This window comes from Lissotriton vulgaris, chromosome 3_1 (assembly GCF_964263255.1).
Source record: "Lissotriton vulgaris chromosome 3_1, aLisVul1.2, whole genome shotgun sequence".
NCBI lineage: Eukaryota > Metazoa > Chordata > Amphibia > Caudata > Salamandridae > Lissotriton > Lissotriton vulgaris.
Genome location: NC_141689.1, coordinates 130,496,501 through 130,510,065, shown reverse-complemented (window position 1 = coordinate 130,510,065; position 13,565 = coordinate 130,496,501).

Here is a 13,565-nt window from a genome sequence, read left to right as displayed (position 1 = left end):
TTTGCAAATTCTAAATAGCGATTCGCAAAAAATCGCTATTTAAGATTCGCAAAATGGAATCTTGATACATCTAGGCCCTGGTCAACATTGCGGTATCCCCCAAATTGTGGGCCCATGCATTAAATCAATCCCTAAAGTAGCTTTGCAACTAACTGATTTTAGCATTTGGTGCCAACTAAGAGCTTGTAATGGTAGAACCAAAGCAGAACCGAAGAGACACACGACAATCCCTAGAAACAAGTATGCAAGCCACATTGACTATTTCTCAGTGTCCCTGCTATACTGGGCTTAGAATGAAGACATGAAAGTCCTTCCAAGGACAGAAAGCGATCAATGTCCCCTTTTTCTAACCCATAGCAAGTTGGTTTGAAAGGGATGAGAGAACACTGTTGGGTGAACTGACAGTGAGTAATAACCGTAGATCAATTAAGCGGAGTAGTATTGTGGATAATGAGGTCCTTCTCGCCCATATCTATCGAAGCCTGATCCCCATATTGACAGTTTTTAGCTGGTCCAGTGTTAACCCCTGAAGAGACTATGGGTGCCCACGTTTAATGGGTTGAGCAGCGAAAAATGCAGTTTTTTACCAGGCCCATGATCACAAAGAAACCATCTAGGTCTAAAGACACCACACGGTATAATAAAGAATGTAGAGTGACAAAAACCAATCTCCTGGGTGACTTTAAGGGGGAACAAGCAAAGCCAACAAATAGAAAAAATGGATTGGGACACAGCAATCTGGAGTGACCTACTAACAGCTGTGTGGAAGGAGAATCAAAGGGCATTCTGGCATGTAATCTCTCATGGTGCCAGTTGAGCCAAGATAAAACCAGAATCCCACATTCTTCCACGATTGGCTGACTCATTTCAAAACCCTATATAGTTGCCCTCACCCTTCTCCAAACAGATCCACTAAAGTGAATCTATCCCCTCCTAAAATAGATTCCTCTACGAGGTTGGGCTTTCCTTTAGTAACTCAGAGGTCAAATCAGCCATAATCTCAGAGAATCCAGGGAAGGGCCCCACGGTTGGACTGAATTGCAATGGATCTTTTTGTCTCAGAACATGCCATATCTCACCTGCATCTTTAATGCTATGCTGGCAGGAGCGGATATCCCTAAATCCTGGAAGGGGGCAGAGATTATCCCTATTTACAAAAAGGGACAAAATTAGACCCTTCAAACTATCGGCCAATAAGTCTCATCAACTCTAGCCACAAAAATGTTCATAAGATTATCCTTGATGGGTTGCTCTCCTGGTTTGAAGAGAGTAAAATCCTGACCCACTTCCAGACCGGTTTTTGCCCCAAAACCAGCACAGCTGACCAGGTCTTTAGGTTCTACTTGGTAAGGTGGATAAAGGTGGATTTGGGTAATTGCAGTCTACATGCCACTTTTGTAAACCTTAAAGTGGCTTTTGATATGGTCCCCAGGGAAAGATTGTGGAGAACGCTTAGTGATATGTGGATCCAGGACTTCCTACTTATTATCAATACACGTCTCCACTGCACATAAACAATCACGCAAGGCATTTTGCTGTTTTTATTTCGTGCTGCACAATGAAGCACACATAAACACAGCAAAACCAAGAAGAAATAAAGCATTTCTCCCCGTTGCGCCTGTTAAGACCAGGCTTTCCTTGGTCTTAATTTTGGCGCTGCGGCATAATAACATCACCCTTATAAATATATGCCAGCATCAAAATCAAAGCTTGTTGCGACAAAATGCCCACTGCAACACCCATTGCCCACCAGTTTCATGCTAAGTATAGTATGAAAGGGTGATTTATTTACAAGGCAGCGTTAAGCCACGTTAAGTGGCCTAACACTGTCTTGTAAATAAGCCTGTATCGCCCCTTAGAATTTACTGCATGCTTTCACATGCTAACATTAGCTAATGGAAGAAATTAAACTTCTGAGGAAGACTTTTGGAAGAAGTTATTGACTGAGTCTTACTGGGATTGCTAACTGTATCACTGCAGTCTTGAAGAATATAGCTAGCTGTCAGAGGCACATGAAATTATAGCGGCTAGAGCCAGACGAGCCACTAAAGGATAAAGGTGTGCTAAATGTGTTTATAATGCGTAATTTAAGCCGAATTGAGTGTAATGAAAATCCATCATTTAGTGCTATATGTCAGCATGAAATTCAGCTTCAATTAATTAATTTATAATGCAAAAATGTCTGTGGCACTAAAAAAAGTGGTAGAAAAAAGTGGAAGAACAGTAGCTCTGCAATCAACAACGGCTTGCATTCTTTCATTCCCATTTGTTTGCAGTATGTTTTTACCACAAATGGTGCATTTTCGGGACATTTTCAAAGTGAATTGTGAAAAATTACAGAAAGGGGCCAATCATGATGTCAGTCAGAAAGCCTCCAATCGCTAGTCGGAAGCTTTCCAAACAACACAGTCGGTTTGCGGTTTGACCGCTCGGTGAAGATGTCGGCAGTCGGAACGTGAACCGGCCGGTTATTCCGATTCGATTCCGACAGGCTCTCGGAGTCTGAGGAACTGCACCATAATTCCCTATGGATGGCGTTTTTGCCATTGGAATTATGATGCCGCTTTCTCTAGGGCATCCCCCTGTAAAACCCTGCACTGTGTGTCAGGCACCATATGGGTTTAACACACACACACATTTCTTTATAGAAGCCTATATTACGGCAGTGACACAAGCTCCCATTGAGAAAAGAGAGTGTGTGATCTAAAAGTATCCGGTTGCATAGGAATCAGATGGTCAGAACCGCTGACCGTTGCTCGGTTGGTCAGTCCAGAGTCCAAGATGGTGTTGGTCTGAGGCAACTCGAACCGACATCGTAATAGGCCCCAAAGTGGCGTGATGTCATCATTTCAGGAATTTCGTATAACAAGTGTTACACAAAATTCCCCAAATTATGGGAATTATGCTGGTGTAATTCTCCAAGTCCTAATGACAGCTTGAGCCAGGGTCAAGACAAATGTCTGCCTCTGGCTCAGCTTGAGATACTCTTGAATCTAAGCCCAAAATGAGCCTAACTTTAATTTGGATTATGCCTGTACCACAGACAGTAAGAATCAAAACAAAGCTGTGACCATTTTGATGAAAAAAGGATGAGAGATAGAGATACCCATCTAGTGACTGAATTGCAAAAAGTAAAAAAAGAAAATAATGGCTTAATCCCGGCTTCTCCGCTCAACCAAACTGTATGATCCTGAGTAAATCTTTAATTTCACAGAACCTCCTTTTTCTTCAGTATCACACATTCAAGCACCTTCAAACATCTGAGTCAGGATATGGAATGTAGAAAAAACTCTTGTTTGGTGAAATGTTGCTTTATCAATAATGATACACTAAGACACATGCAGGATACACATGACAAGTCATTTGCCTCTTAGATCACCAGTTGCATTGCCATCAAGGCAAGGGCATGAACATTTCCAAATTCATACTTACAAACTATTACTTTAATAAACACTTCTCAATGCATTAATGGAATGCAATGTACTAAGGTGAAACTTTCCCAAACGTTAATGAAATACACTTTATGTTAATTTTGAAGGGACTTAAATTATATTTTAACTTGGTGTTTGTTGAATGAGACTTTTGAATCAAGCCTGACCATCAGCTTCGCTCTGGATTGGTTCTTGTTGTTAACTTGTAGGTTTGCCCACCTCTAACGGTAGCCAGCAACATTTTGAATAGGTGGAACTCCTAGGCTGGGAAGGACTGCTCCTGATGAAGGCACATTTGAAACATTTTCAAAGAGGTGGGTGGGTACCTGAGTGTGAGTGTAGAGCATAGTCACTGTGGATGTGATGCACCAATTAACAAGAATAAAAAACAAAGAATCAACTCAAACAGCATGCTGATAAGTAACAGTACTGTGATTTTCAGGGTGCAGCTGTTAAATATTACCCAAGGGAGAATGATGTCAGAACTTGCATATTAAATTGCTCACCCACCTACATGTTTCTTTCAATGAGTTTAGTACTAACTCAACAGAGCTATCTGTAACCCATATGTCATTCATACCTTAACTACACATGTTCTGTGAGCAATGAAGGTTCTTACTAGCCTGTCGGCTATTTTAGGAAGCTAAGCTTGCATTGCTGCTGCCCAATTTGCATGTGCTTTGAACAAAGTGTGCACTGCACCCACCATCTGAAGGACCTGCTCTATGAAGAAAGAGTGTTTCCACTGCTTTTACCCCATCCTATATAGGATGAATTCACATAATATTGTTTTTATTATTATTATTATTACCACTTATAGAGTGCGAGGCTAGCCCCAACGTGGGTGTCCCGGCGCTTGCAGCAACAGGGATAGCGATCACTATAAAGTTCAGGAAAGGCTAAACAACCAAGTTTTCAGTGTTTTCCTGAATAGTCTTTCTGTCTTGGCCTTTCTGATGTGTATAGGCATGGTGTTCCATAGTGCAGCCCTTTTGACTGAGTACGAGCATCCACCGATTCTAGATTTTTTGTAACATGGCGTTACTATCAGTTCATGTAAGTTGGATCTTAGGGCACTACTCTGGGTGTATTTCTGTATTGTTACTTTCAGATATTTAGGACCTTTCTCCCTCTGTGCCCTATATGCTAGGGTTAGTGCTTTGAAGTCTATTATTTTCTTCAATGGAAGCCAGTGCAGGCTTTGTAATATAACCCATGGTCCAGAGACAGTTTCACAACATTTGAGGTGAGATAGAAAGTCCAATAGTCTCAGGTTAATACTTTATTCTTTACGGACAATATCTGAGCACTTAAACATGTTGACAGAAAAGAGAAGTAGTTTGTACGAATGAGGGGGGGTGACCCCAGGCTAGTGTTAGAGGCCTATCAAAATGTGTTGGAGAAGGTGTCAGCGCTTCTTTCTGTCCCCAACAAAAACCAGGTTAAAATAGGTCCGAAATGGTTTAGTCATGACTGCACTAAAGCTGCTCGCAAACTGAGGCTTGCATTGTCAGCTTCACCAAGGAATCGGGAGGACGTAAAACTATGCAGAAAATAATATAAGGCTATTACTGTTGCCTGCAAGGAGCTCCTAAGGAAGGAGGCCTGGGAGGAACTACTTGTTCCTTCCACCCTGAATAGCAGCACCAAGTTCTGGGCACTGGTTAAAAAACCTTTTTTGAACGAGGACCCAGGAGATGGACTTGTTTGCTGCATAACGAAAGAGGAATGGGAAAGTCATTTTAAAAGCCTGTACTATTTGGAGGTTGTTGGAACTAGGGCTGATGCTCCCCATGCAAGGGGCAGCGCTATTATATTTGACAAAAGTGAGGTCCTGGTTGCCATCATGGGTCTTACCGCAAATAAAGCACCTGGTCCTGACGGAATACCACCGGATCTTTATAAATCTGATTCAGCTTTCTAGGCTCCAATTCTGGTTGCTGTATTTAATGCTGCTGCCATAGTGGGCTGCCCGGGAACGTGGGGATTATCAACCATAGTCCCTGTCTTCAAGAAGGGAGATAGGGGAAGTGCTCTTTGTTATCGAACAATATTCCTAATTGAATCAATGGTTAAAATTATGGGGAGAGTTATACTTCAACGCTTAGTAAGTTGGTCGATTGAAAATAATATCATGTCGACTTCCCAATACGGCTTTTGTGAAGGTCGCTCTACCATAACCCAGTGCCTTAACCTGTTTCTTATTCTGAATAAATATACTGTCGTACAGAAAGGAGTAATTCACCTTGCCTTCATGGATCTCTCCTCAGCCTTCGACTGTGTTAACAGGGGAGGCTGTGGCAGACCATGAGGGATAAAGGTGTTGATAGGGGGATTTTGGATTTCCTTGCGGATCTGCATAATGACACAAGAGCCAATGTGAGGTTCTCATCGAATGGGGAAACCACAGGTAATTTCAGTATTAATAAAAGAGTACGACAGGGGTGTATCCTGGCCCCATTTCTTTTCAATTTTTATATAAATGATTTAGAGGCTGAACTGCAAGAGGTAAAATCAGATTGTCCTAGAGCTGGTGTGAGGGGTATTCCTTTACTTTTATATGCAGACGATGCGGTTTTAATTTCACGAACAGAAAAGGGTCTCCAGGCACTTTTGAATGCTTTTAATAACTTTATGTCTGATAGGGACCTTATGGTCAACAATTCTAAATCCTACATAATGCATGTTGGCCGTCAACCAAAAAAGAAGTTCATTTTTAAATTAAATGATGTCTTGATCCCCGTCACCCACACGTTCTCATATTTGGGTGTCTTATTTGATACGAAGCTTAGTTGGGCTCCACATATGGCCAGGAAGAAGGGTGAAATGACCAGAGTAAATGCCTCCATCTTCCATTTTGCCAGTAAACTGGGGGAAAAGCCAAATGTGGCCATGATGAAACTATACAATGCTAATTCCATAGCCACCGCAGTCTACGGTAGCGAGATATGGGGCTATACAAATGGCGAACAACTACAAATAGTTGAAAATAACTTCTTAAAGCGTTTGTTGTGTGTCCCAGGAAGTAGACCGAATTCAGCTGTACATGAAGAGCTTGGCTGCCAGTACATATCTGACATTGTTGGATTGAAACCACTGTTATGCTGGGTAAAATTATGGTTAAGTCAGGAAATTCCTTTAACCCACCAGATAGTGGAAGATCTTGTATCACTTGATCATGCTATGTGTGTACCTTGGCTCAAGTATTTGAAGTCCCAATTTTTGAAGCTTGGTCGCCTGAACCTGTTTGATAACCCGAGGGATATAGTCAAGGGTGATGTTGCAGCAATTAAGAGGGTCTTTTATATGGATCGCAGTGCCCTAAGAGATGAAGTTGAGCTTCTGAAACCTAATGTTAGAAAGTATATCATGTTAAGAACCTGTGATACTATGAAAATGTACCTAACATGCTCCTTTACCTCTCATGATAAATTTTCAACATCTTTCATCATATTTTAATTAGACCAAAGTCGGACATTTTTAAGAAACCAGCAGCTCCCTGTGGCTGCGACAGGAAGTCTCCACAGGATATGCTGCATTTTATATTTTTATGTACATTTTATGAATACCCCCGTAGGCGGTATCTTGTCACTCTTTTAAAGAAACTAAATTTTAAACAAATTAGACCCGCCCTTAATATTTACAGCTGTTGCATTCTGATTGCGTCCTCCAGGTGTTAGAATATTTAAAACTAACTGTGAGAATAAGAAAATACCTAGATGAGTATCTGTGAATTACAGCCCGAAGCACTATTGCACTTTCTCTGTATATGGGCACTACTTGCACTTTCCCTGTACTGATTTTTTCTACTCACTTTTTTAAGAAACGTATGTGTTGTATGTATTTAATATTGACTTTGTAACTCTGTGATGTTTCTAAAATGAAATGTATAATGTCTTGTACTTTTATGGATTGCAATATATCCGAAATAAAGTCAATTTGAATTGAATTGAGAAGTAGGGTCTAATGCTTGACACTCCTATTTTCAATTGTGTGGCATGAAGATAACTGTGATAAAGAAAATCATTAGATTACTTGCATGCAATTTTCATACAGGATTGTCATTCTAGCAAAAGAAGAACATGCATGTTGACTTAGGGGTCTGATCCAGCATTTTCTCGTCCCACTCTTACAATTGGTCTTCCGGTGGGCCTTTCTAGTCCAACTCAAAGCAGATGGCAGTTAGAATTTATATCAATTAACAGCGCAACCCATCTGGCTACACAGTGAGGACCAGGAATTGGTAGGTAGGATTAAGAAGGTCTTTACATATTAATAATCAAGTTCAAGTACACAACTCTTAAGACCATGCTGTATAAGGGCAGAATAACTACAGGCAGTCCTAACCTCCAAAGTAAATTGGGGCAGGTCAACATTGACAAACAAGCAGTTTGCAAAAACACAGCAATACAGCAATACAAAAGAGAAATACTAGTATGTGCTGCTCAGAAAACAATCGTACACTCTCCGGTCTATACATTAGTTACCTAAAATGACTAAATCCTATTCAAAATAGGAGGACGGTTTGATAACTTGAAAGGCTCAAGAAATAGGAAATTCAATGAAAGGAAATAGGGACAAGACAATATAAATAATTAATAAAAACTGATGTTAGCCTCTTAGGAGCTCAGTCAAGAGTCTTCTATGGGTCAGGAATAAGTATTAGCCTAACCCACACTTAGCAAGGAATCCAAGAGAAGCGCATCATCAGGGGTCCATTGTCTTTGTCAGTTCTCGCGGTGCGAACTGCAACATCCAGAGAAAGTCACACCCTGAACATGGAAATGACATCTCCCTCTCACGTGCATAGCAGGTTTGAAACATTGCTGACTAGGTCCTGCAGTTAACGCTCTGGTTTGCGATGTACTTTCTTACAGGTCTTATTCTCCGGCTCTCTCCTCTATCTATAGTAATTTATCCACTCTAAAACTAACAATGCTTGTGAAACCTGCAATAAATTTGACATTAGCAGAAAATGATAAACAGTTATTTATTAAATGCAATCAATCAATCAATCAAAGACATTTATAGAGCGCACTACTTACCCGTAGGGTCTCAAGGCGCAGCATGGTGAATTACAGGACTACTGAAGACAACTCAAAGTATTAATTCAATGGTACACATTTAATATGCATGTGCACATTTAAACATAAAGAAAAATATGTCTTTAGTTCATTGCATTGGATTCATATAACATGCGGCATAAGTAAATCTTCAAATTAATCATGTGTGGGTATGGCTCAGGACAACATTTGAATTAAATATATGGTAACATTAATTCACCAATTACATAAAATGTATTTCATTTTTAATGAAATTACATTCTACGTTTATGAGGATGGTTTCTATTTATTTTTCTAGTCAGTAAACCTTGATCAAAGTATTAAAGCACACATTATGAAAGTCTAATCTCATCTTTATAGTAAGTACATGTCTACTAAGTAAGAATGGTACATACCAATAAGACTTCAAAGAATATATAAATTAGCATTGTTAAGCACACCTTATAAGAGTTTCACTAATCCTACAATGAATGCACTTTGGTAATAATGTCAAAATCTGCACTTATTTTAATATTGTTAGACAACACAAGAATCATGTGTAAAGTGCACCATTATGCCATGAATCTCTTAACGTATTTGTGACGTGCAACTTTGTGCTGCACCAGGTCATAACCTCACCAAAACCAGGCATCCCTGAATATGGAGACTGTAAAACCAGTAACCAGATGTTCCCAGAGGATTTCTAGTCCTAACTCTGAAACCCATCAATGAAAAATACTGCACAAACTAGGTCAGGGCTCGTTATCCAATGAAAGTATGGTCTAGCAGTTTCTTTCAGGAGTGTTGTGCTTTTTGTATGTTTGTTTACAGACAATGTAGTACAGTTCCTTGCCTCTTCTCACTCTTCCTTTAGTGTGTTACCTGTTAATTATCTGTTTTGTATGTGAGAGAACGTCGTGTTCTGTTCCTCCTAGTACTACCACTGGGCCTTTACTTATTCTTTGTCTTTGAGAAGGTTGCACTGCTGCTATCCCTGTTGAACTGTACTACCTCTCAAGTTGCAACACCAGAAAAAACATTTTTAAAATAATGGTTGTCAAGAAAATGATGCTGCAGAAATTTGAAACATTTTCAGTAGTTTGCTGCAAAAGTTACATTTTTGTACTGCAAAGTTTCCTAATCCATGCCGCAGTACCCTGGGGGGTTTGAACAGTATCCACAAGTGTGTCTGGTGCTATAACCATGTCAGGAATGCCCAAAAATTTAAAAAGAACACACCATCAAGAAGTTTCCTTTCAAATTCACTTATGTTGACAATGTTGTTAGCTGCACCATTTGGGCCATGGCTCAGCAGGCACCGAGGGATCCCTGCCAACATAAGACATTTCTGAAATCAAGACATCTCAGCGGAGTCGAGGATGGTGTGACTTGTGTGGATGTCGCAATGTTTTCTTACCTAGAATGAACTGCAAATGTCATATATTTTCTTACAAAGATGTACCTTTTTTCTTAATTTGGCAAAGTTCCACAACATTACTGATACCCATTTTCCCCACAGTCCTTCTCATTCAAACACTAATCGACGTGTGTGGCGGGGCATGTAACTTGCAATGGCCACAAACAGTAACAAGGGAAGATGAAGCATTTTAATTCCAGATGTACCCATTTTTATGATGTAAGGAGCTGCAGTATGTGAGCCTGAGCTCATCCATCAAGGAGGGATAACTCCCAGTCCCATACATTTCTAAAACATAGATCCTCAGCGGAGTCCAGGATGATGAGACTTTTGTGGATCCCATAATGTTTTCTTTATAGAATGCGCTGCAAACCTCAAACTTTGGATGACATCACAGACTGTCCTCACATTTCTGTGTTGGAATATTTCAGTATCTACACAATATTCCTATTACACAGCATTCCCACAGTTCTCCCAATAACAATATGCCTCATCTGTGCGGCCAGGCCTATCACCCACAACAGAAACATTTTCCTTTCAACTTCATTTGTTCTGTTGAGATGGGTAGCTGTGGTGTTTATAACTGTAGATAGTCAGCACCTTGGAAAACAGGCCAAATCCAGACACTTCTAAAATCAAGACAACCATGGGAGTCCAGGTCAGTGTAACTTGCATGGATACCACTAGGTTTTCCTACACAACATGCCCTGCAACCATGAACCTTGTGTTAGGGGAAAGTTCTTAATTCTGGGAGGATACACACAGTTACACCCATGCAGTGCTCCCACACTTTTCTTGAGATAAACTATCCCTATGTGTGTAGCTGGGACTAGCACCCATAACATCAAGGGCCCCAAAGCATCATAATGAAAATGTCTTAGCTTATTATATTTTATTCATCTTCTTTTAAATTATTGCTGATGGATTATTTTTCATATTTTCAGGCTCTTTTATAACCGATGTTCTAAATGATTGTGTCTACTTGTATATCTTTGATGGTCTAATTGACCGAAATAAAGATTGAAATTGGAATTTGAAAATGTCATGGCTCTGATTACCAGTGCAGGGCTAATTTACAATCCCAGTGCAAACACCTGTTTGCACAGAAATCAGAACTGTGAGTTGTGTTATAATTATCACAGACTTGCAGTTTTCTGCTGAAAAGGTCCATAGGGTTAAACCTGCTGAAATTTACCTTGGGGAAAAGCCCCTAAAAAAAAGCACAGCATGCAGAATTTGGTGTGCTAAATAACAATTCCACATGCTCTGCTTCATTCGTAAGTTAAAAAGTCAGAACAAAAGGTATTTGATGCATGTGGTAAATACCTTACACTGGGGCACAAGTATTTACCACATGTGGTATACACCTCACTTACTCCGCCTAACTTGTAATGAGGAACAAAGAGCTTTTTCTTTCAAATCCACTTATTCTGGCAATGAGAAAAGCTGTGGAGTCCCAGCCTATGATACAGCGACTCCCAGATAAATGTATATGTATCAACCTCACCAACCTCTGAATTCCCAGCCCTAGTCAAGATTGATTAGATTGATGAGGATCAACTATACTTTTCAAGCCAGATTTCAAGTCAGACATCCCAGCTTGGAAAAGATCACAAATATTTCTGACATTTCAGTGAGAAAAAGTAGCAGTATATGCAGGATTCCACAGAAGCAGTATATGCAGCATTCCACAGTAGCAGTATATGCAGGATTACACAGTAGCAGTATATGTAGGATTCCACAGGAGCAGTATATGCAGGATTCCACAGAAGCAGTATATGCAGCATTCCACAGTAGCAGTATATGCAGGATTACACAGTAGCAGTATATGTAGGATTCCACAGGAGCAGTATATGCAGGATTCCACAGAAGCAGTATATGCAGGATTCCACAGTAGCAGTATATGCAGGATCACACAGAAGCAGTATATGCAGGATTCCACAGTAGCAGTATATGCAGGATTCCACAGTAGCAGTATAATCAGGATTACACAGTAGCAGTATATGCAGGATCACACAGAAGCAGTATATGCAGGATTCCACAGTAGCAGTATATGCAGGATTCCACAGTAGCAGTATATGCAGGATTTCACAGAAGCAGCATATACAGGATTCCACAGTAGCAGTATATGCTGGATTCCACAGTAGCAGTATATGCAGGATTCCACAGTAGCAGTGTATGCAGGATTCCACAGTAGCAGTATATGCAGGATTCCACAGTAGCAGTGTATGCAGGATTCCACAGTAGCAGTATATGCAGGATTCCACAGTAGCAGTATATGCAGGATTCCACAGTAGCAGTATATGCAGGATTCCACAGTAGCAGTATATGCAGGATTCCACAGGAGCAGTATATGCAGGATTCCACAAAATTCCAACCACCCAGCATTCCTACATATCTATCAATCAAAATGGTGCTAACATGTGTGGTTTGGCTTATCACCAGCACCAAGGAAGCCCCAAAATGTACAAAGGTTTCAACACAATTCATCAGTTGAAATTCACTTATTCTGGTGATGTGGGTAGCAGAATTTGGGCCACACAGAGATATGTACAAACGTAGGCAATTTTGTAAACTATACACCCAGGGGAGTCCAATGTGCTGTGATTTCCGTGTATTCCATTGTGTTCTCTTACCCAGAATTTCCAGCAATTGTCACACTCTAGCTAAAGTTTCAGATTTGCCTCATATTTCTGTGAATATACGTTCCAGAATCTTCGAAGGGTCCACAAAATCCCTACTACCCAGAATTCTCACACTTCTTCTTTTTGGGGAAGTACCCCACATTTGGGTTCTGGGCCTAAAGCCTTTGGCAGAAAATTACTCAAAGCGCAAAAAGGAAATATAAAGATTTTTTGCTTCAGATTCACCTATTTTGACGACGTGTGTAACTGCAGTATTTTGTCCCGTACCAAGGAAAACCTACCAAACCAAAAACTTTCTGAACTCTAGACCCTGAGGGAGTTAAGGATGGTGTGACTGTTGTGTATTTCATAATATTTTCTTACCCAGACAGCCACACAAATGTCAAACTAGTGCTTTAAGTGTAAGTATATGTGTTAAAAGTTCGTAATTTATTTCTGTAGCCGGCTGTGGGTTTTTAGGGGAATAAGGTGGGAATTATTTAATTATAGTCAATTAAATATTAATTTTTAGGAATTATTAATTATTTTTTATTTAATTTTGCGTTTTAGTTCTGTAGCGGGTTGTGGGTTTATATGGGAATAGGGTGGGAAGTGATTTAATTGCTGTCAAGTAATTATTTATTTTTATTTATTGGTATTGATAATGAATGTATTGTTAATTAATTATTAATTACATTTTTTTTAATTGATAATTAATTTTTATGAATTGATTAATTGATAATTATAATTATTGTATTAATGTATTATTCAGGGCAGATTGTGGGTTTATAGGGGAATAGGGTGGGAAGTAATGTAATTGTAATCAAGTAATTATTGCAATTATGTGTGTATCTTGATAATTAATTTACTGTTAATTAATTATTAATATGTACATTTAATTACCTATTAATTTTTCGTATTGAAAATTAGTTTCTGTTGATTAATTATTAATAGGCCATTAATGTTTAATAAATAATATTCATTGGTATTTGTAACTAATTAATTAATAAATACATATTTTGTAATTGTTAATTAATTTTAAAAAGTTTTT